The sequence below is a fragment of the Halichoerus grypus genome, chromosome 9, assembly GCF_964656455.1.
Source record: "Halichoerus grypus chromosome 9, mHalGry1.hap1.1, whole genome shotgun sequence".
In the NCBI taxonomy this organism is placed as follows: Eukaryota; Metazoa; Chordata; class Mammalia; order Carnivora; family Phocidae; genus Halichoerus; species Halichoerus grypus.
This window is the reverse complement of record NC_135720.1, coordinates 138,512,857-138,532,775: the sequence shown is the minus strand read 5'-3', so window position 1 is coordinate 138,532,775 and position 19,919 is coordinate 138,512,857. Positions and strand designations below refer to the sequence as shown.

The window sequence follows — 19,919 nt, the reverse complement described above, 5'->3', positions numbered from 1 at the left end:
GCTGCTGAGTGCAGAGCTGGACTCCGGGCTTGATACCAGATACCTGAGATCATGACCTGAGCCAAAATCAAGAGTTGGCCACTTAACCAAGTGAGCCACCCAGGCACCACCAGATTAAAAATATTTAAAAAAAAAAAAAAAGGAAAAAAAGGAAACTGGAGTGAACAAAGAACAAAGAAAAGTATCAGGGATAAAGATGGAGCACCACATAATGATAAAAGAACTGATCAACCAGGACAACATAACAATCACATGTGTATACGCACCTAACAACAGAACTTAAAATACACAAAGCAAATCTGACAAAAATAAAAGGAAAAGTAGATACAGTAGTCCCCCCTCCATCCATTGTTTTGCTCTTTAAGGTTTCAGTTACCCACAATCAAGCAGAGTCTGGCAGCAGATGATCCTCTAAGGTACAGCGAGAAGATCAATAGTAGCCTAACGCTACGGTCACAACGCCTACATTGTTCACCTCACTTCATCTAATAACATAGGCATTTTGTCATCTCACATCACAATAAGGGTGAGTACAGTACAGTAAGATCTTTAGAGAGCCAACGTTCAGATAACCTATTACAGTATATTGTTATAACTGCTCTATTTTTATTATTGGTTATTACTGTTAATCTCTTACTGTGCCTAATGTGTAAATTAAATTTTATCATAGGTATGTATCTATGTGGAAAAACATAGTGTAGATAGGGTTCGGTACTATCTGCGCTGGGGATCTCAGAACACATCTCCCACAGATAAGGAGGGACTACTGTAAATCTGCAATTACAGTTGGAGACTTCAAACTCCACCCCTCTCAGCAATATAGGTCGAACAAGTAGACAGAAAATCAATAATGATAGCAAAGAACTGAATTTATCAACCAACTGCATCTAGTTGACATACAGAGGACACTTTACCCAACACCAACAAAATACACATTGAGAGTAAATGAAACATTCAACAAGACAGACCATAACAGGGGCCATTAAAACAAAACCTCAATTTTAAAAGATAGTAATCATACAATGTATATTCTCAGACTATAATGCAAATAAACTAGAAATCAGTAACACAAACATCTCCAAATATCTGGAAATTAAAATTCAATAGATACACTCTTGGTTTCATTTATAACATTTGGAAAATTTTTAAATTAAATCTAAGTTCATTGTGCATTAAAATCAAGAGAGAGGGGTGCCTGAGTGGCTCAACTGGTTAAGCATCTAGCTCTTGATCTCAGGGTCATGAGTTCGAGCCCCACATTGAGCTCCACACTTGGCGTAGAGCCTACTTTAATTAATTAGCTAACTAATTAATTAATATCAGGAGAGATTTAAGTCTTTGAATTAGTCATTTGGAAATCTCAAGGTAGACCCTGTCGACCCACTCTAATAGAGCCAATATTGGTGTGGAGCATTAAGAAACCAATGGAGCTACTCTGAAACTGCAAGCTCACACCAAATAAGTACTACTCCCTAATCAGTTGCTCATAAGTCACTAAAAGACTATTAACTTTATCAATAGGATCCTTTTCACCTGAGTTTTGTTAATCATCTTGCAATATATATTATTAACCGCAATAATCATTTAAGAATTCAGTACTATAAAACGTAACTAGGAATGCCTGAGTGGCTCAGTCGGTTAAGTGTCTGCCTTCAGCTCAGGTCATGATCCCGGGGTCCTGGGATCGAGTCCCGCATCGGGCTCCCTGCTCGGCAGGGAGTCTGCTTCTCCCTCTGCCTGCCACTCTCCCTGCTTGTGCTCTCTCTGACAAATAAATAAAATCTTTAAAAAATAAAACATAACCAAATCAATGTTGGGAATCTGTATGCCTTGACCTGATCCCCATCTGTCCAGCTTCCTTTTTACCTTTAGATAGGTTTAGACATTTTATGCTTGAAAGGATCTCTGTTCCTGAAATGTGAATGACTTTTAGACACTTGAAATGTTTAGGAGACTTTCTAATCTAGAGGAAATAAAGTTTGACTTCCTAAGGACACAGGTCAGGGCTGAGATAATCTGTCAAGTATGTCAAACAAAGGAGGAGTTGGTTCGGGCATATTTTTATATTGTAAGTGTGTATGCTGCCAGTGTATCTGCATTGTTTGATTTCAAAAATTACACTCTCATGCCCAACAAGATAGCAATATAGCTATTTTAAAGGCAAAAGGAATAAATGCCAACAGATTATTAAGTATTAATAGATGTAAAATATGCCTTTTAACAATGATCCACATGAAAAGGAAAAAAAATGTTCAACACCATAGCTTCCATCTTCAGCTTCCCTTCACTCAGCAAATATTTATTGACTGTCTATTGGGTGCCAGACATTACGCAGTCATCACTCTTTAGAAATACCCAGTTCAGCAGGGAGACAGACACATAAACAATTACAATTTGATATGCTATTTGCTATAACAAAGAGGCCACAGACAAAGGGACATTGACAGATGCTTCACAGAGAAGACATTTGGGCTAGGCTTTTGAGTAGGTAGGACAGTCTCCAGGAGGAAGAAAAAGGAGAAGGAACCAAGAAAAGGAGAGGTCCATTCACGGACAGAATATGAAAGAGCATTATTCCTTAACAACAGTAGGAATCAGGACACTTTAAACATAGGATGAGGAGGGGAAAGGCCAGAAACAATTCAGAAAAACCAGTTTGGGAAGGGTCTTGTACACCCCTGGAGGATTTGAAGCAGGGGAAAGAAGTCATCAGAAACTTCCTTAAAATTCCAGCTCTGGAGACAGCATCTGCTGCTAGCAAGAAATGATAAGAGACTGAACTAAAACAGAGTCCAAGGATGCTTAGCAGATAAAACCGAAAAGACGTAGTGACTCAATTGGCTGTGAGGAAGAAGGCACCAAGGGTGAATCTCAGCTTCTAACTTGGACCCATTCTAAAGATAGACAATATAAGAAGAAATTGGGTGAAGATAATGGATTAGCCTCGAATACGTGTGTGTTTAATGTGACGTACCACCTAGATAGCTAGATGGAGACTTACAGCAGTACAGTGAGAACAGGAATGTGGATTTTAGGAGAGTAAGAGAGTCAAGGGGCTGGAGACAAAGAAGCCAGCGATTAATGAGTTATTGAAGTCTCTGGGGAGAGATGAAATCAAACCCGGAAAATACATTCTTATAGTATTATAATAAGTATTTCCTTGGCAAAAATACAGGAATTGAAACTGCTTTAAAGTTTCACTATACAGTTTCCTTTGTTTCAAAGTTTGTAAACCACTGTTCCAAAACAATCATAAAAGCCAATAATTACGCACTGTTCTTCCATCAACAGTGAACTCCACTTCGAGGGGCACCTGGGTGGCTCAGTCAGTCAGGCATCTGCCTTTGGCTCAGGTCATGATCTCAGGGTCCTGGGATTGAGCCTCACATGGGGCTCCCTGCTCAGCGGGGAGTCTGCTTCTCCCTCTCCCTTTGCCTACCGCTCCCCCTGCTTGTGCACATGCACTCTCTCAAATAAAAAAATTTAAAAAAAAAAAAAACTGAACTCCACTTCTAGAAGACCAATTAGAAACTCCTGTCTCCTGCCCACTCCAGCCTGCGTAGGGTTGCAACAGCTGATTAAATAGAACCCAGAGTCAGCAGGTGCTGTTCTACTTAAGTTCTCATCAACACCACAGAACATGACCACCCCTCACTCACATCACACAGAACACTTCTCTCCTCTATGCCCCACCACAGCCTCGTCCCTCCCATCTTTTGGGGGAGAATATATCTATGTGCCACAAATAGGCTATGAACTCCTCTTACAGCAGTCGGTGTGGGATAAAATATGACTTCAGAAATAAATATGGTGAGGAGAAATCATATTGCTTTTGATATCTGGAAGAAAGCAGCAGAGGAGTCAGAACTAGAGAGGGTGGCAGGAATTACAAAATCCAAGCAAAATGAGGGTTCCCCCGTTTGGCATTGTCTTTGGGCATCTAAGTCCAACTAGCTTATCTCTAAGTGTACAATGCTCCCAGCAGAGAACTGAGGTGGAGGGGGAGAGCACAGGATGATTCCGCCAAATTTTAAGGGCTCAAGAGCCAATATAAGGTAAGCAAGGCACCTGGCCAAGACTACAGTATTCAATCCCCCCTGCAAGAAATCCAGAAAAACCAATGCTTCTAAAGCATCTGGAATTGAAATAGCCTTCTTAGCAGAAATCTTTGATAGCCAAGTATTATAAAAAAAGAGACCAGAAAATGTAAATGTAAACGACCAAGAGCCTTGAAGTGCCAAATACCCCAGGTAGACCTGAGCTTGGCAACTTCATTTATGCATTCAGCAAAGTGATCCTGTGCTGTCCCACTGCCCTGACAAGATAGATGCACGGACAGAGGAAAAACACCTGGAGACTTTCTGCACACATCTCCTAACGTAATGTTCTAAATATAATATTTCAATATTCTGTGAGGTCTCTCCTTATCACTAGTCACATCTCCAGAAACAGAGAAATGTGAAGTGCTGGTATCTGGTTAGGCCTGTCTTTCAGAAGTTGCTTTGGGGGGCTTTCCTGACTTGCCCTAAAGATTTCTCAGGCTGCTCTGTAATAAAGATGATTGAAATGCATATTGTGTCAACAGACACTTCCTTGGAAGGAAATAAACAGGAGGACAATACCTCACTCATCAGAAACAGCCAGACACACCTATAGGGTATGCAAAGCAAGCCAAAAGTCTTTGTTTTGTGTTTTGAAAAGGAAAAATAATTTAGTACAGATCTACTAAGAAAAATGTGCCAACAACACTCAAGATGATGTCATATCAGCTGCCAAGTTCAGGTCAACCACAGTGCATACACGAAGCTTGGGGCTGGAGACAACCAGAACCCCAACCCACTGTGCCCCCCAAAACCAATCCACAGACTTGCTAATAGCCTCCAGAAATAACAGCATTCCACTCTGGATAATGACACAGTACTGTGTGTATCAAACTCTGGCCTTTCAAATGCAAGGCCCAGAATATATGTGGAGAGGTCTAGTCTCCAAAGTGTTCTGTAGTTCAGAGGGTGCCATAAAACATCATTTGAGCACTTTCAAAATAAACAAGTTTAATTTTTCTTAACCATTCCATGTCCATCACCACTGACCCCGATGCTACCGGCTGAAAACGGATGTGCCCTGCCTAAAACATGGGCCGCAATCAAGGCAAGAGAAATGGACAGGAAAAAGCAGAAATCAGATTAGAGAACACTGGAGATCTGGGTTTGGGTTTTAATGCTTATTCCTAGCCAATCCATCTCACAATCCACTTCCATGCACAAAGCTCTTACGTAAGGTGTGGAGGGCACCACCACCACCACAAGGATACATCTGCCCTCCAAAAAGCCACTTATCTCCTTTCCTTGGGAAATTCTGCTGATGTATTTACTGTTTCTCTTTCTCCCTCCTAAACCTATCACCACATAATAAGTATAAGCATCATTTCAATAAAAGCAGAGAAGGAGGAGGTCAAGGCTGTTCATACTTCCTAAGGCCCTAGTGATAGAGGACAGAGCAGATTTATGGCCCTGGTCAAGTGTTTTTATCTTTCCATGGGAGAAAGATATTTAGGACTACAAGAGCGAGATACTAGCAAGAATGCAGTCCCTCTAACTCGTTATCATTTGTAAATTCCCTGCCTGATTTGATAACAAACATCACTTTTTCTTCAGTGCCATTGGCAAAGTAAAAGAAAAAAAGTCACTGTGATAACAAAGGTGCCATTATTTCTGCTAGCATTTTCCTGGGTCCTGTTAATAATCACACATGCAGTCAACTCATGGCCCTGGGTTCTCACATCACTAAATAAATACTGCCCAGTGGCAAATATTAGGATCCCCAACTTTGCATTCCAAAGGAGTCATGAAACCTATCAGAAAGGTCAGATCTCAGTAAATAAGGCCAAAGGAAAAATTAAAAAAAAAAAAAAGTCTCCTATTCACACTACTACCTAGTTGCAACATCAATTCCTGTGTCTCTCGCTCTCAATGGCATTTCCAACAGACACAACAGTGGTCACTGTAATTCCATCATCTTTGATTGTAGTACTTTCTAAAAACAGAGTCCCAGAAGAAGCTTCTGGATCACGGACTGTTAAGATTTGTTAAATACAGGGGTACATGAATGCCCTTAAATTACACTTTTAAAATTTGCATACATAAAGTTTCCTCAGGAAAAATTCCATAGTTTTCTCAAAATTCTCAAGGACTCATTCTACACCCCCCTTTTTAGAAGAACTGAGAGCCAACTGGTCATTCTTAATTATTGCTGTGCACTAGAAGAACCTCTGGAGAACCTTTATAAAAAATACATAGAATATTGGTAGATAGGGCCCACGCATGTAAATAAAAAAAATTAAAAAAAAAAACTCTTCAGTGATTATAATATATAGCCAGGGTTCTGAAATACTATGTAGCTTTAACTGATAGGTCTTCTTGTTCAATCACTGAACTTTAAACCTAGAAGAAACCTGTGAAATCAAAAAATTAGAACATTCCTTTTACAGGGAGGAGCCAGATCTGTTGAGAAACTTGCCCAGGATCATACAACTATAGTTCCCCCAAAACAAGAATGTTATGTGCAGATGGAATCTCCCCTGAAAGATAAAATATGGACCCCAAAATACACTGCTTTTAGATCCTTTAAAATCACAATTACTTTTTTATAAGAAAAAAACATAAAATTGAGTCTAACATTCTTTCTACTCAGTTTTCTACAACCACCTCCTGAATTTCTTTAACAGGAAAAGCTCATATGTCAAAATTAACCAACATCTGCATAAAGACTGTAGTAAATATACAAGAATCATATTAATAGGGATAAGCCACAGAGGATAGTTGATTATGATAAATACTCAGTGAAGACTGGCTGACCCCTTTATCAACTGGGTGAGAAGTTCCTGATTGTCAAAATTATGGCTCACCACAATTGTTTCTACTTTTCGTTCTAGCTGCTTTGTTTTAATTATCAAAAAACAAGACCCAGATGGCCACCACAACGGGGCATAAAACAGTCAAGACACCTCCAAGAAGGTATTTACATATCCCAAACCAGGAAGGATAGGTCATTTAATAGATCAAATAACATATTTATCCTAACAGAAAACTTTTAAACACAATCCAAGTGTTAGGGAAGAAAAGGAAAGAAGGAGGTGACATTTCCTTTGTTAAACTTCACAATAAATTTACACCCGGATTCAGCAAGTGCTTTTCAGTGGCTTCACAGTAGCTGAGATAATTATACTACTGCCCTCTTGATGTATGAGTCCCCATTGAGAGAAGTCAGCTGAATCCCAAGGACAGCATTCCAGGACGTTGAAAAGAACTCTTTCAATATGCACCCACTGTGTGGCTTGGTTCAGGCAAGATTTCCCCCTACCCCAGTGAAGGAGATAGTAGAGAGGGTGGGGCAGTTCACTTTGTTGATAGGAATGCAGGCAGGTAAGTGAAAATTGCTAACGTTCAAGTACGTATTAGACACCAAGAACTGAGCTCAAATTTTTACATATTACTTCCAGGAAATTATAAATACTGAACGACTAAAAAGCCTCATCTAATACGTTTACCCTCTCAAAGAGCCTAGGATAATGCCTCAAATACAATGGAGAATGAGCAGACATTTGATGAATTGAATGAAAAAGAAAGTCCAGAACTTCAGTCCCAAAGGGCGTGAGTATCCCCTGCAATTAACAGTGCTCCACACAATAATGTTTAAGTCTTGTTTTGTGATCATTCTTCCCATCTGTAACTCTTGTGAAGGCAAAGTGTCTAGTCCTTGGCAGGGGCACATTTTATATATAAATGAATGGAGAGTAAGCCATCTTCAAGGAATCTAACAATTTTATGTATTTTAACCTTACTTCCTATTTCTTTCTATTAAAGTATCAGTTCTATAAGGGCAGGATGTTGTGTCTGCACATGGATATTACAAATATGACTAAGATAATGCTTAGGAAAAAGGAGGTAACCAATATACATATATTTTAATATGTGTTACCAAACGCTTAAGTAACAACAGACTGGGCTTGGCCCTGGAGAGACAGGAACCATAAGTCATCATCCTACCTGGCAGATCTCACTCTCATCATTGTGTAATGTGATTTGGGCTGAATTGAAAGCTGAAAATTTTCCTGCTAGAAGTCTTTTCATTCATGTGATATTAACACTGTATAAATGCAAAATGATATTTTGCAATAAATGCTCATTCTAATCCTGTATGCAGTACCATCCTTAGCCCCAGGCCAGAAGAATCCATCGCCAAAAGCACATGGCCACTAGGATCCCCAAGCCCCCTTCTGTATCATGTTCTAGGCATCAGGACCCTAATGTTCCCTGTTCAAACAGCCCAAGCTCACTTACATCGGGACTGTGCAGAATTTGCCCCCAGATACTCGCCCACCCTGCAACAGACAACCCCAAGGCCCACGAGGCAGGGTGTGGACATGTAGACTCAGCGGTCCACAAACAGGCATGCTAGGTCCGTGCTTCCGCTCATGCTACCTGGCCAGGCGAAGACCTCTCAAGAATTTGGAAACTCAAAATTCAAACCTGGCCTTCAAGGTTATCATGAAGGTGTACTTCTCAGAGTAGGAAAACTGTTGAATGTGATGACAGTTTCTCAGTTTGATTTATGACTTCCAAATATTTAGATATACAGAATGGGACCTGCATTCACATTCCGGCCCTGGGCACCACAAAAAAAGCAATGCAGTGTAAGGAAAACAGGCTCACGGCAGGTGGCCAACGGGAGGGTACCGGGCCAGGAACCAGGAGAACCAGAACTCAAATCCAGTTCTCCACAACCTCAGTGTCCCTTCCCAGAGCCGACCCTCTGCCCTCAACTCTACCGCTCCAAAGGACCAGGGCAGGCTCTCGCTCATGCTGGGATTACATCAACCCTGAAGAGTTGAGGCCACCGGTCCAGGAACCCACAGGCCACTCTCCAGCATCGTGTGCTTCCTTGTCGCCAATACCACGGGAGCCAAACACAGGCAACTCTAAACCCAAATGTTTGCTCTGCGTGTGCATGCCTGTAGCTCCCTGCAGCGCACAGAGGATTTATGCTAGAGGTAAGCAAGCTGTGACACATGCCTCAGGAACCTCACAAGATGCAGCCTGAGGCTTCTGAACACACATCTTTTTACAACTCTAAACCCAGAAGTGCATTAGTGTTCTTGCAAAACAGGCTGTGCGGCAGTTTAGAAAGCCCACATATAATACCTTCATAAGACCTGTACTTAGAGATCCTTTCATCCAAGAAATTCAAAGTACTTTACAAGCTCAGAGCCATTCAGCCAAACACTCCAGGGAGGTATGCAGGTGGCCAGGGTTATACTCATTGACAAAGAAACTGAGGCAGGCTGACAACCTTAAGTACCGTTCTTTAAAAACAATCTGTGCTTTTGGAAAATGACTGGCTTTAAACATCCACAAAAACACGCCACCGATATTGGGGAGGGGGGACTTGCACTATGAATGTAACAAAATTAAATACTACATCACAGAAATCTATGCCTTGTTGTACTTCTTTTCAACCAAAAGGCCAAAAATGTATGCTCTGTCCACTGCAAATAGGCTATCATTAAATTTGAGATACTATTACCTTTCAAAATGCAAATTCCACAATCACAAATTTTAAGACAGAAATTCCCCCTTGCCCCCAATAAAATTAGGCTTTTACACCTTTGGCCAAAAGGCACTTAGCAAAGGTGATTAGCATGTTCTCTCTAGTCTAGATAGAATCAATTTCAAACCAAAGAGATTAGCTTCATTTGCTTTGTAGTGGGAGGTAAATGGCCCAAGGGAAGTTGTCTGAGAGGGGTGGAGGAAGAGTCCTCTTACAAATAAGGAAGATTAGGCATTGAGGAAGAATAAAACATATAAAGTAGCCATTGTCATTACCCTCATATAATCAAAACAAACTCTGCGTTGAAAACATGTGTCTCAAAGTTCTATTCTTAATAATCCAACACTTAGTGAGTGCTTATTATATGCTAACCACTGTTCTGGGTGTTTAGAAGTAAACTATTTTATAGATGAGGAAACTAGCTCAGAAAAAAACTGATCCACAGAGTCTCAAGGAGCTTACAGTGGCACTGGAAAAATAATCATTTGTTTATTCAGTAAGCTGAACTGCACAGGATCTGAAATACGAACATTTACATCAGTGTCTCCCAGGAAGCTTTTCATCTAATGGAGGAATGTACAGGTGAAAGAGGTTTCCAACAGGCACCTAGGAGACCCAGGATCAAAGCAGTGGAGGCAGAACAGAGGGGGCTGGGGCAGGGAAGAAGAGTTTGCAGAGAGGAGGTCCATTCCCACAGGCAAATTGGGGGGGCGCGGGCGGGTAAGGAACTTTAGACTGGTGGAAATGGCTTATGCTAATGCACCAAGATATTCGAGAAACAAACTCAGGTCACCTGGGTTGTATGGCTACAGAGAATGAGGATACACGAGAGGAGTTAGTCAAACGTAATCCGGGGCTGGATAGGTATGGAGAGATAGGCATTGGCTATCAAGAGTTAAGACATATACAACGATAAAAGTAATTAACTCCTCAATAAGTTTCCTTGAGGAGGGTGGGGGGGAGCCTCCCCTGGATCCTAGCACGGTGGTTTCTGTTTCCTACTGTTTAAAGAATTGACTGGTGAGACACCAACAAGGTCACTCCACCTGTTGTCCACACCACCTATTCTTATTGCTGCCAACCCCAGTCCATGATGGAGTTACTGGTGTCACTTCACATGCTCAATGTAGCACACAGATATTGGTCAATCAGTTCTCTTCAGTTTCTGGATTCACTTTTAACACTGTCCAATCTCCGTAGATTTCCAGCATGATTCCAGAATGTGTTCAATTGTAGAATAACCCAAAGGATTGTCAGCATGCTCTCCTTGAAATCCTCCTCCCCTCCAGTACCACATTTTGAAGTTGGGTTTACAACCTCCTTTAGACAAGCATAGGAGATGCACAGATTTCACAATTCAGGTTTTGAGAAGATTTGTAAAGTACTTAGAATGGTTCATGGCACCTAGCAAGCACTCATTAACCATTATCATAAGCATTATTCCCAGATATGTACACTTAACATACAGTTATGCTTTGATTAAGGTACCAGCAATGGTTACCTATCCTTTCAGTATTTCTTGTCCAAGTCAACTTTAGTCTTCCCATAGAACAAGGTCTTTCCCACAGGTTCCTCAAACAATGACAAAAATAGACCCCTGGAAACCAAAACACCAGGCCTCCAGACTTGCCCAGACAAGACTGAATTTAAGAATATGAGTAAGCACAGATCAGGCCGAGGCCATACCACCGGTTACAACTAAAAGCTTTCCCATATATGCATTTAAAACTACCCATTGAAAAGGACAAGACACACATGCCATGGATGGGCTAGGCTTCTGAATGATAGTACAGACCATACAACTGACCAAAGAGCCCCCTCCCACTGACCTGACAGACAGATGGCCGAAAAAGAATCATGGCAACACACCTTGCATTTTGGTTGACATGGTGACACAAACCCAGCTAATATCAGACTGTGTGACCTCACCCCAGGATGGGAACCAGAGGTTTCACTTGAGATCTCTGCATTTATCAGATCTGGAAAGCGTTTCACTTGCTTTCTCTTTTGGCAAAACAAAAGGTAGCAGGGACCCAAAGAGGCAAGATGGTAGAACCACAAACTGTCCAGACTCCATTACCCTAAATTACTTGATGAATAAATATTCCTTATTCCAGTTTCAATAGAGGGTAAACAATGACTAAAAATATCTGATCTTCATCGAGCTTTTAATCTCCTCTTCTCCTCCTATATCAGAGGAAGAATATTCCACGGCTTCCTCACCAAAGGGTATCCCTTCAGTACAGACTCAAGCAAACCCTGTTTCCTTCTTCTTCTTCTACCTTTATACCCTTTGTCTGTCACTCCTCAGTCCGTCCACTGCAACCCATTAACCGTGACTGAGCCCAGCATCCTAGCACATCCCTTCCTCCCAGTATGCCTCAGTGGAAAAGCTAAAATCACACTCATTTTAGACATGGTCCTGACTCTTTATGGTTGAATGATCTCCAGCCAATTTCTTCATCTCTCTGGGCCTCCACTTCTGCCATCTGTAAAATGGAGTCTATCTCTGCAGCCCCAGCACCACCAAAATCCTCCCAAGTCATGAGCCCACAAGGGGTCCCACCACGCACAGACACAAAGAATCATGAAAGACCAGACCCCAGTCTTACCGTATGGGTGAAAGAGCTGTGTCCTTAGAGGTGGGGGGCACCTAGGGAAAAAATTAAGACAACTGAATATAGGAGGGGGGAAAAAAGCAAAGAAAAGAAACACTTCATATCTTATCCCCCAAGTGGAATTCAAAGGTGTGAGGGCCCACAGCACAATGGACAATAGCTGGCAAGGAGCCCAGGGGTACACCTGAAATCTCTCCACCAGCGCAGAGTGTTTTTGTATCTAATGTAACCAGAAAGGGAAAATTAGGCAGATGGAGTAGTTTTTTTTTTATATGTATTGGGGGGAAAAAAAGAGAATATAGCACCGACTTTACAAAAAATGGTTTAACGAGTTTTATTTCACTACTGATTCTAAGTAATTTTAAGTGTTTTTAAGTGTTATGAGTTTATAAGGTGCTACAAGGCATAGGCAATCAATAAAAATATGTCAATTGAATTGAACAGCTCTCTACTCTTTCTTTTTAGGAAAGATCAAGCTGGGGCCAAAATGTTCCACTCTGCTCCCTCCTCCTCATTTAGTGAATGTCCCATGTGTCAATAACACACATTTAGAAGCTCCAAACAGAGGAGCCCATAATTATGACCACATATATTGAAGAATTTAATCAGTTAATGTCTCAGGATCTACCCAAACACTGACAGCACACAATCAACATAAGAAGTTACTTTGTAAATTGGATTTCTTTTTTTCCCTTGAATTTGAGATCTAGAAGCCTGTGTGGCTTGACTTCCCTGGAAAATTTCCAGATTTGCACTTCAGTTTCAACTTTGTAGATGGGGCTTTGTTTCTTAAAGACAATAGTGAATGGTTTTGCTACTGGCTATTAAATCTGTTTTTAAGAACAGTTTAGGTATTCTTTGCAAGAGGCTTCTATTATTTCCATCATGTTATTTTATTTTTGATTTTTCGTCTTTCTCCTCCATTTTAAATCCCCTCTCTTGGTGGCACGCCTAAGTGCTCAGGTAATATACATACAAATGCTTCAACCAACAGATGGGTAAGTACTATCTCATGGTGCCCATACTTCTTAGCGAAAAAAGTAACCACAACAGAGTGCAATAATTCTATCCCCTCAAGTGCTATAATGATCCCTGCAGGGGGTAGTTGGCAACTAAAATTGCAGCACAGTGGATATATAAATTAAGGCTACCAATAATGCTTGACAATACAATGAACTAAGTTTTCTAATATTCCCATTTCTAATACACACATTGCATAAAACTGGAAAAATTACTTTAAAACCAGTGGCAACATCAAACTTGTTAAACCATTTTTTGCAAAGTCTGTGCTATACCCTCATTTTTTTTTTAAATAAATGGTTTTCATGAATGAAGTACATACTCCAGGAGGGCAAACCTCCAAAGAGAGATCTTTTTTTTTAAACTGGAGGACTTTTCAGCTTTTGTAGGTTAATCTCCATAGGCACAGGATACCTGGAAGCTCATTAACAACCCATGTTGAAGACATCTTTACTAAAGTGCTAAATCCCAACTGGGTATCTTGTCATTAAATTTTAATACATGATTATCCCCATTTTATGGCTGAGGAAATGAAGGCAGAGAGAGGTCAAATAATCTGCCCAGGGTGACATTGCTAGTAAGTGGTAGAACCAGAATTTAAATCTAAGAACTCCAGCTCCAAAGAATTTAGCTACTATTCAATATCACCCTGGTAGTGGTACTCAAGTCCCTACTTATTTGTCCTAGAAAACATCTTATTCTAAGACTAGACTAACATGGGTCCAAACCTGAGAGATTTAGATACAGAAATGACTAGAAGCCCTGAACTTGCGGATTCCTTTGCTTATGAGACATTCTTCCTGTACAAAGCCCAGAAACACGGTTCTAACAAGGGCCCCCTGAATTATGGGGATCAGGGAGAGCCCAGGACTGTCTACCCACCTGTTTACCTGCTTTCAGTTATCTGGAGATACTCTGCCTCCTGAACTGTGCATATACCAAGGAATGTCAAGGCCATCAATATTTATATCACATGAACCTGTAGGTCAGTTCAAAAGGGTACCAGTTATTTATGGGAATGTTTTATTTTTTTTTTTTAAAGATTTTATTTATTTATTTGACAGAGAGATAGCAGGAGCAGGAACACAAGCAGGGGGAGTGGGAGAGGGAGAAGCAGGCTTCCTGCCGAGCAGGGAGCCCGATGTGGGACTCGATCCCAGGACCCTGGGATCATGACCTGAGCCGAAGGCAGACGCTTAACGACTGAGCCACCCAGGCGCCCTATGGGAATGTTTTAGTCACCTCAGGCAGAGAGGAGAAAACGAAGAGCTTAGAAGTGTTCCCATGTTACCTTCATCTTTAATAGAGGAAGTCTACTGCCAACCACGAAGATATTCCAAAGTCAAGGGTAAAATGAGTATTTTTAACATAAAAATTTCTCTTGTGGCAGTCACTTTTCATGAATTTAATGCCACCAACAAGTCAAAAGATCTCATCACATTATATAGTACCTGAACACTCTCAGAAATAAGCCAACTCCAAAGCAAGGATAGACCTTAATTTGAGGGTGATTTTTGTTCTAAATGTGGTATCTGTCATTTGCAAAGAACATGAAAATAAACAAAACCCAGAAGCCTGTATCTAGAGTCACTGGTGATGAAACAAACCGTTTGAACACTACCAGATGCCCCCATTCTACTTCTGTATTTGCTTGTTAAAAAAAATCCCGTGGATAAAGCCCTCTCCAAGGCCAGCTAAACCCTTCTGCCCTAAATACACATATCTCACCCACACACACATAAACACACAGACAGGAAAAACTCTATCCCCCCAATCCCCCATTTCATCACTTCAAAACTGGAATGAAGTACATATAAATAAAAATGAAAGATTCAAAGAAACAGGCTAATTTTTAGTAAGCTCCAAAAAAGATAACGTTGCTAAATTTGTCATTACACTTCTAACATTCAATAATAGGAACTCACAAAAATAATCTGAGTCCTGTAATTAGGCCACTGCATTTCTGATGTCCCAACAACCTAAGAATGTCAAGCAATAAAAGCAAAGGGCAAAGATATACAAAATTTAAGAGTACCTACATAATTTAACCAGTGTTGATACACTCACTTTTTTAATAGAAATCTGGAAAGAGTAAGATGGGAATATTCAGAGGACTCTACTGCTTGCACTGAATGAGTATGTCCAGAGAGTATCAAAAACTGTATACTCCCATTTGAAATCTTCTGAGTTTCATCTTCCTGTTTTGACTAGAGGTCTCTTGATGAAGGGCCTGTGGTGTTATAAACTATCCCATTACTCACTCTCCTCCACTATCCCCACTGGAACAGGAAGGAGGTAAATCTTGGGAGTCCTGCACTTCCATCTCTTAATCATACATACGAATACCCCTCAAAGCAATAAATCTGTCTTTCACTGTGGCGCCATGATTCACACCTAAAACACAGCGAAGACAGGTAACTCAGAAATGCCATGCCCAAAGAAAGGTATCTTAATACATTAAAAATAAGAATACTTAGGCAAACTGGTGTTGTTTCTTCTCAAATAAGACATCACACCAGCAAGTATATCACTCTAATTAAGAGTCATCAGCCGTGTTAAAGACAAATTTTATAGAGCAAAGCTTTCCAAACAGAACATTTCAGGACTCAGTACCCTTTCTAAGCTCTATTAAAAGCAAACATCTATATCATGTTAACCTACTTGGGCATGACTTTAATTAGTGGAATTGGCCCTGTTGTTAGCATGACTCTCCTCTCATAAATTTGTCAGGGCAGAAACATGACCAATCCTAAGTTGTAAAATGCTACCAATTTTATAAAAGAACTCTTAATTTTACATAGAAGTGTTTAAGAATCAAAATATACCCATCAATTCTAAGGAAAAAATATTTGAAGAATAGTCAGAGGCTTCTTTTATTCTGAGTCAAAAAAAGAAAAAAAAAGCAACTTCTTTTCAGGTTTATGTGAATTTTGTAAGTTTGGGTGGGTTTTCCTATTCACTACACCAGTGCACTGCTTTTATTTATTTGTCTTGTTGGGGAGAGGCAGTAACAGAAGTGCATAGTCAATACTCTTAAGCACATTAAAATCTCTCTAGCTGGGGAGTAAGAACAATGCCTCCCTCTTGCCAAGCAAAAGCCAGCAGCCAACAGAACAAGGCCAAATGATAGAAAACACCTCCAGCAGATTCTAACTAAACTTTTTTGTTGAGTTTGCACCATTATTATCAGCTGCCCTTCACAACGGCCAGCGTGTTCCATCAAATTTCCTATCAGCTCAGTATCAGTATGATAACAGTACAATGGTCTCCCAGCTCCTAGATTTGAGATGGATGAGTAGATGCTAAGGAGGGCTCTGTCTGCAAGATATTTTTTATATTTGACTCTCTGACCTTTATTTTATTTCATTCAAAAATCTGGAACTAAAGCTCACATCGGGCGTTTAGAAATGCATTTAGCCATTCTCTCCCGGCAAGAACCAGACCAGGCTGACAGACAGCTTTTCTTTAACTGCTTTTCAGCAAAATGGCCGCCTCAAGGATTAGCTCTGAAATGGCTGAGGACAGGAATGTTTCTTAGGACAAAGAAGGACACATTTTTTTTTTTTTTAACAGCAGTAAATATACAGGATAAAAGCATTTTTTAAATAAAAACACCGTGGTACACTTAAAAAAAAATAGAGTCCTGTAATTGAAAACAGATTTTATTTCTTAAAGGATGAACTCAGTGCTACCACACTTTTAAGGTTGTTTTGTTTTTTTATTGATTTTAAAGAGCTTTCTAACAAGATTATATGCCCTACAAGGTAGGGCCAAAAGCTCTTTGACTGAATTTAAATGAATTGTGGTCAGCTCAACTTTCAACAAAGAACTCTCTTATCCACACTCCATTAACATTATATTAAAATGAAAGTATCTCCTTTGACTTTTTGGTTGTGCTGCTGGAAAACACTAATAATAATGCCTTCCCCTGAATGTATATGCATACAGAAGTACACTCTCTCCCCGATAAGCCGATGTTAACATAGCTGGCATCCATAGTAAAGAACAGGGACACAATATGTTCCTTAACAAAAGAATACATCTTGATGACCGTTCCACCCCAAAACAGGAGTTCCTGGGATTATTTCAACCTTACTCCTGGCATGAATTATTTTTTGAATGACTTTTTTTTTTTTTAATCACAGTTGTGTTATGTTTTACCTCCAGCTTTAAAACCATGCAAATGGAAGAAAACCAATCTTAGTAAACATTCCCCTGACTATCATCAGGTTTAGGAGAATGTTATTTCTAGACCTAAAGAACAATGCAGTATAAACCACAGATGCTGGTGCTTGTCAGATATGAAGTGTCCAAAGATTAACCCACAGCAAACTATCCCTGTACTGCATTCCAGGGTCACTTAAATCCGAATGCAAGGAAGACGCCTTTTGGCTAAAAATGTAGATGTCAGGCAGCTGCATGTCAGACTTTAAAAATGATCTTTGGAAAATCTCACAGGCTTATGCTATCCTAAAACAGCAAATACGGACTTTTTCTTTTTTTAATGTAATACCAGTAAACCACATTCAAGGTCAGAAAAAGTCTACTTGGCCACCTGAATAACTCTGCCATATTTGGTATCCAAAATTAAAAGGCAGAGATTTTAAAGTAGTAGTTAAAGGCTAGATTTCAATATGAAAACTTAAAGTTGGGGCAGGGCATAAGCCAAAATAAGGACAACTCACTTAATGGCATTCAGTCGGCTCATTTGTTAAATACACACATACTCGTACACAGTCCACAAAATAGTACTCAGTTTAATCAAGAATGGCTAATGTCTTAGTCAGACATATACTGAGTGATGATGTATGTTTTAAACAGTCCCAAAATTGTTAGGCCTGCCTCAAGTAAGCTAACAGACACCTAAATATTGTTAAAATTGTAAAATATATGAAGAGACATGTAGAGCGAGGAGCGCGCTCAGCAAAACGTCACTAAATTAGATCCTTAAATGGGTCTTGCCTTTAAAATGCACCCCCATCAGACACACATTCACCCACCACACAGAACACAACCAGAGGCGCCTACAGCCAAAATGACAGCCCAACACTCTGTGGGTTTTATAAATGGTGCTTTGAGATTTAGGTTTTGTTTCTCTATATAAATAAAAAATTTCTCTTGATCGAAGCCAAAGACCAGCTAGGTCAGGAGTCCCCTCTACCTGCCACTTGATTATGGATAGCCAGATATTAAGCTGGTTTTATTGAATTGCTGGGAAATGTTCCTCCTCCCACCACCAAGTTGAGCACTCAAAATGAACCACAGATACTCAATTTCAATGTGGCACTAACAATCTTCCTAGGAATAAAACCATCTTTCTCGCGTCAACATTTTTAAAGGGAAGGTTGGGGAAAGAGGGTTGAGAAGGAAACACAGACTCACAGGACGGGTGTTAAGGAGGAACAGAGGAAGGAGTAGAGTTTTTCTATTACTCTGAGGATACTGCTTAGGTTCAATTAAGTTCAGACGGCAAAATAAGTGTGAATCTAAGAGGTTTGTACTCCAGTTACCAGTATGAATAGAGTTTACCAGCTGAAGGGAAACTTTGCTGAAAGTTATCATGGTTTACTGATGAGTATTTTTGTATCAATTACCAAAAAAAAAAATTTAAGCCCACCACTGATGCGGTGAATGGCTCAAGAATTAATACAAGGAAGCATAAATAGGTCTATCTCTGCTTGGATAACAAGAAGCTCTTGGAGCTGAAAAGTTCAAAGAGGGAACTTGTTATCCCAGAGCCCTAAATCTATAAATCTTACAGCTGACATTTCCCAACCTAGGGCAATAACAGATTAGAAGATCAGGAGGGGCATTTCTATTCTTAAGGACAGAACCAGCAGCTGCTGTCCCCATTTGGAATACTTGGCTCATGCAAACTTGTTTACGCATTTGGTGTATTCATATAATTTGCCAATTTGCTAGGCTTGACACCAGTAAGATGGCTGGACATTTGCTGTTGTCCATTTGTTGACTCACACTAACTCCAGGCCTGATGCCACATAAAAAGAACCTGGCTAGCTAGCTGGGCGAGGTCTTGATAAAAGAACAAACTCAATCTTGATTTCTCTTTTTTTTTGGGGGGGGAGGGCCGGGGGGGGTCAAGAAGTATCATTTTTTAATTATTCTAATAATCCTTTTATTTATCCTCTCCTCTTATCAAAGCTAGATTGATTCCTAGAATGTTTCAATAAATAGTCACAACCACGACTCAAGTCAGGCACTTTAGGTAAAACAGCTTTAGGTATTTAGCCCCAAGTGAGCGCCAGCTAAACAAACAATTAACCTGAGAACGCAAACACATGGCCAGTCTCATTCATTCTAGCCCGTCATTGGGGCAAGCTTTTCTTGCTCTTGGGAAGCATAACTTCAGGGGCTTGCTTTTTTCTTTTTTTCCTCCCCCTTCTCTCACCCTAAGACAGCAACAAATCCTACATATATCCATCAATTTGTGATCTTTAGAAAGAGACCAGTGGTGGTCTTTTCCAACTGTAATAGTGAATGAAAATCTCTAAAGTTGGTAACAGAAAACTATGCATTTAAAAAACATTCTTACTACGTTGAATGTATTTAAATATGGCCAGAACCTTGGCTCACTCGGCCGATACATACAAGATTTCAGGAGCATCAAGAAGCCCTACTGCTCTAGAACTCTCTTCTTTAGGCTGCGTGTCAGAA

The 19,919-nt window shown here is 40.2% G+C and overlaps 1 long non-coding RNA gene across 7 annotated transcripts in view; it reads right to left on the bottom strand.

Annotated features, from left to right (window-relative positions):
• The window catches only part of LOC118531880 (uncharacterized), a 431,257-nt gene that overhangs the window by 378,313 nt on the left and 33,025 nt on the right, over positions 1 to 19,919 (bottom strand). For 5 of the 7 annotated variants that reach the window (XR_013441432.1, XR_013441437.1, XR_013441435.1 and 2 more), the window contains exons 3-4: positions 14,127 to 14,223; positions 12,219 to 12,259 (exon numbers count right to left, since the gene is read on the bottom strand). The exons of 1 other annotated variant lie outside the window; for it this stretch is intronic. This is a non-coding gene — a long non-coding RNA (uncharacterized LOC118531880). The remainder of the gene's footprint in view (positions 1 to 12,218; positions 12,260 to 14,126; positions 14,224 to 19,919) is intronic. One more of the 7 variants, XR_013441433.1, reaches the window with a different exon arrangement.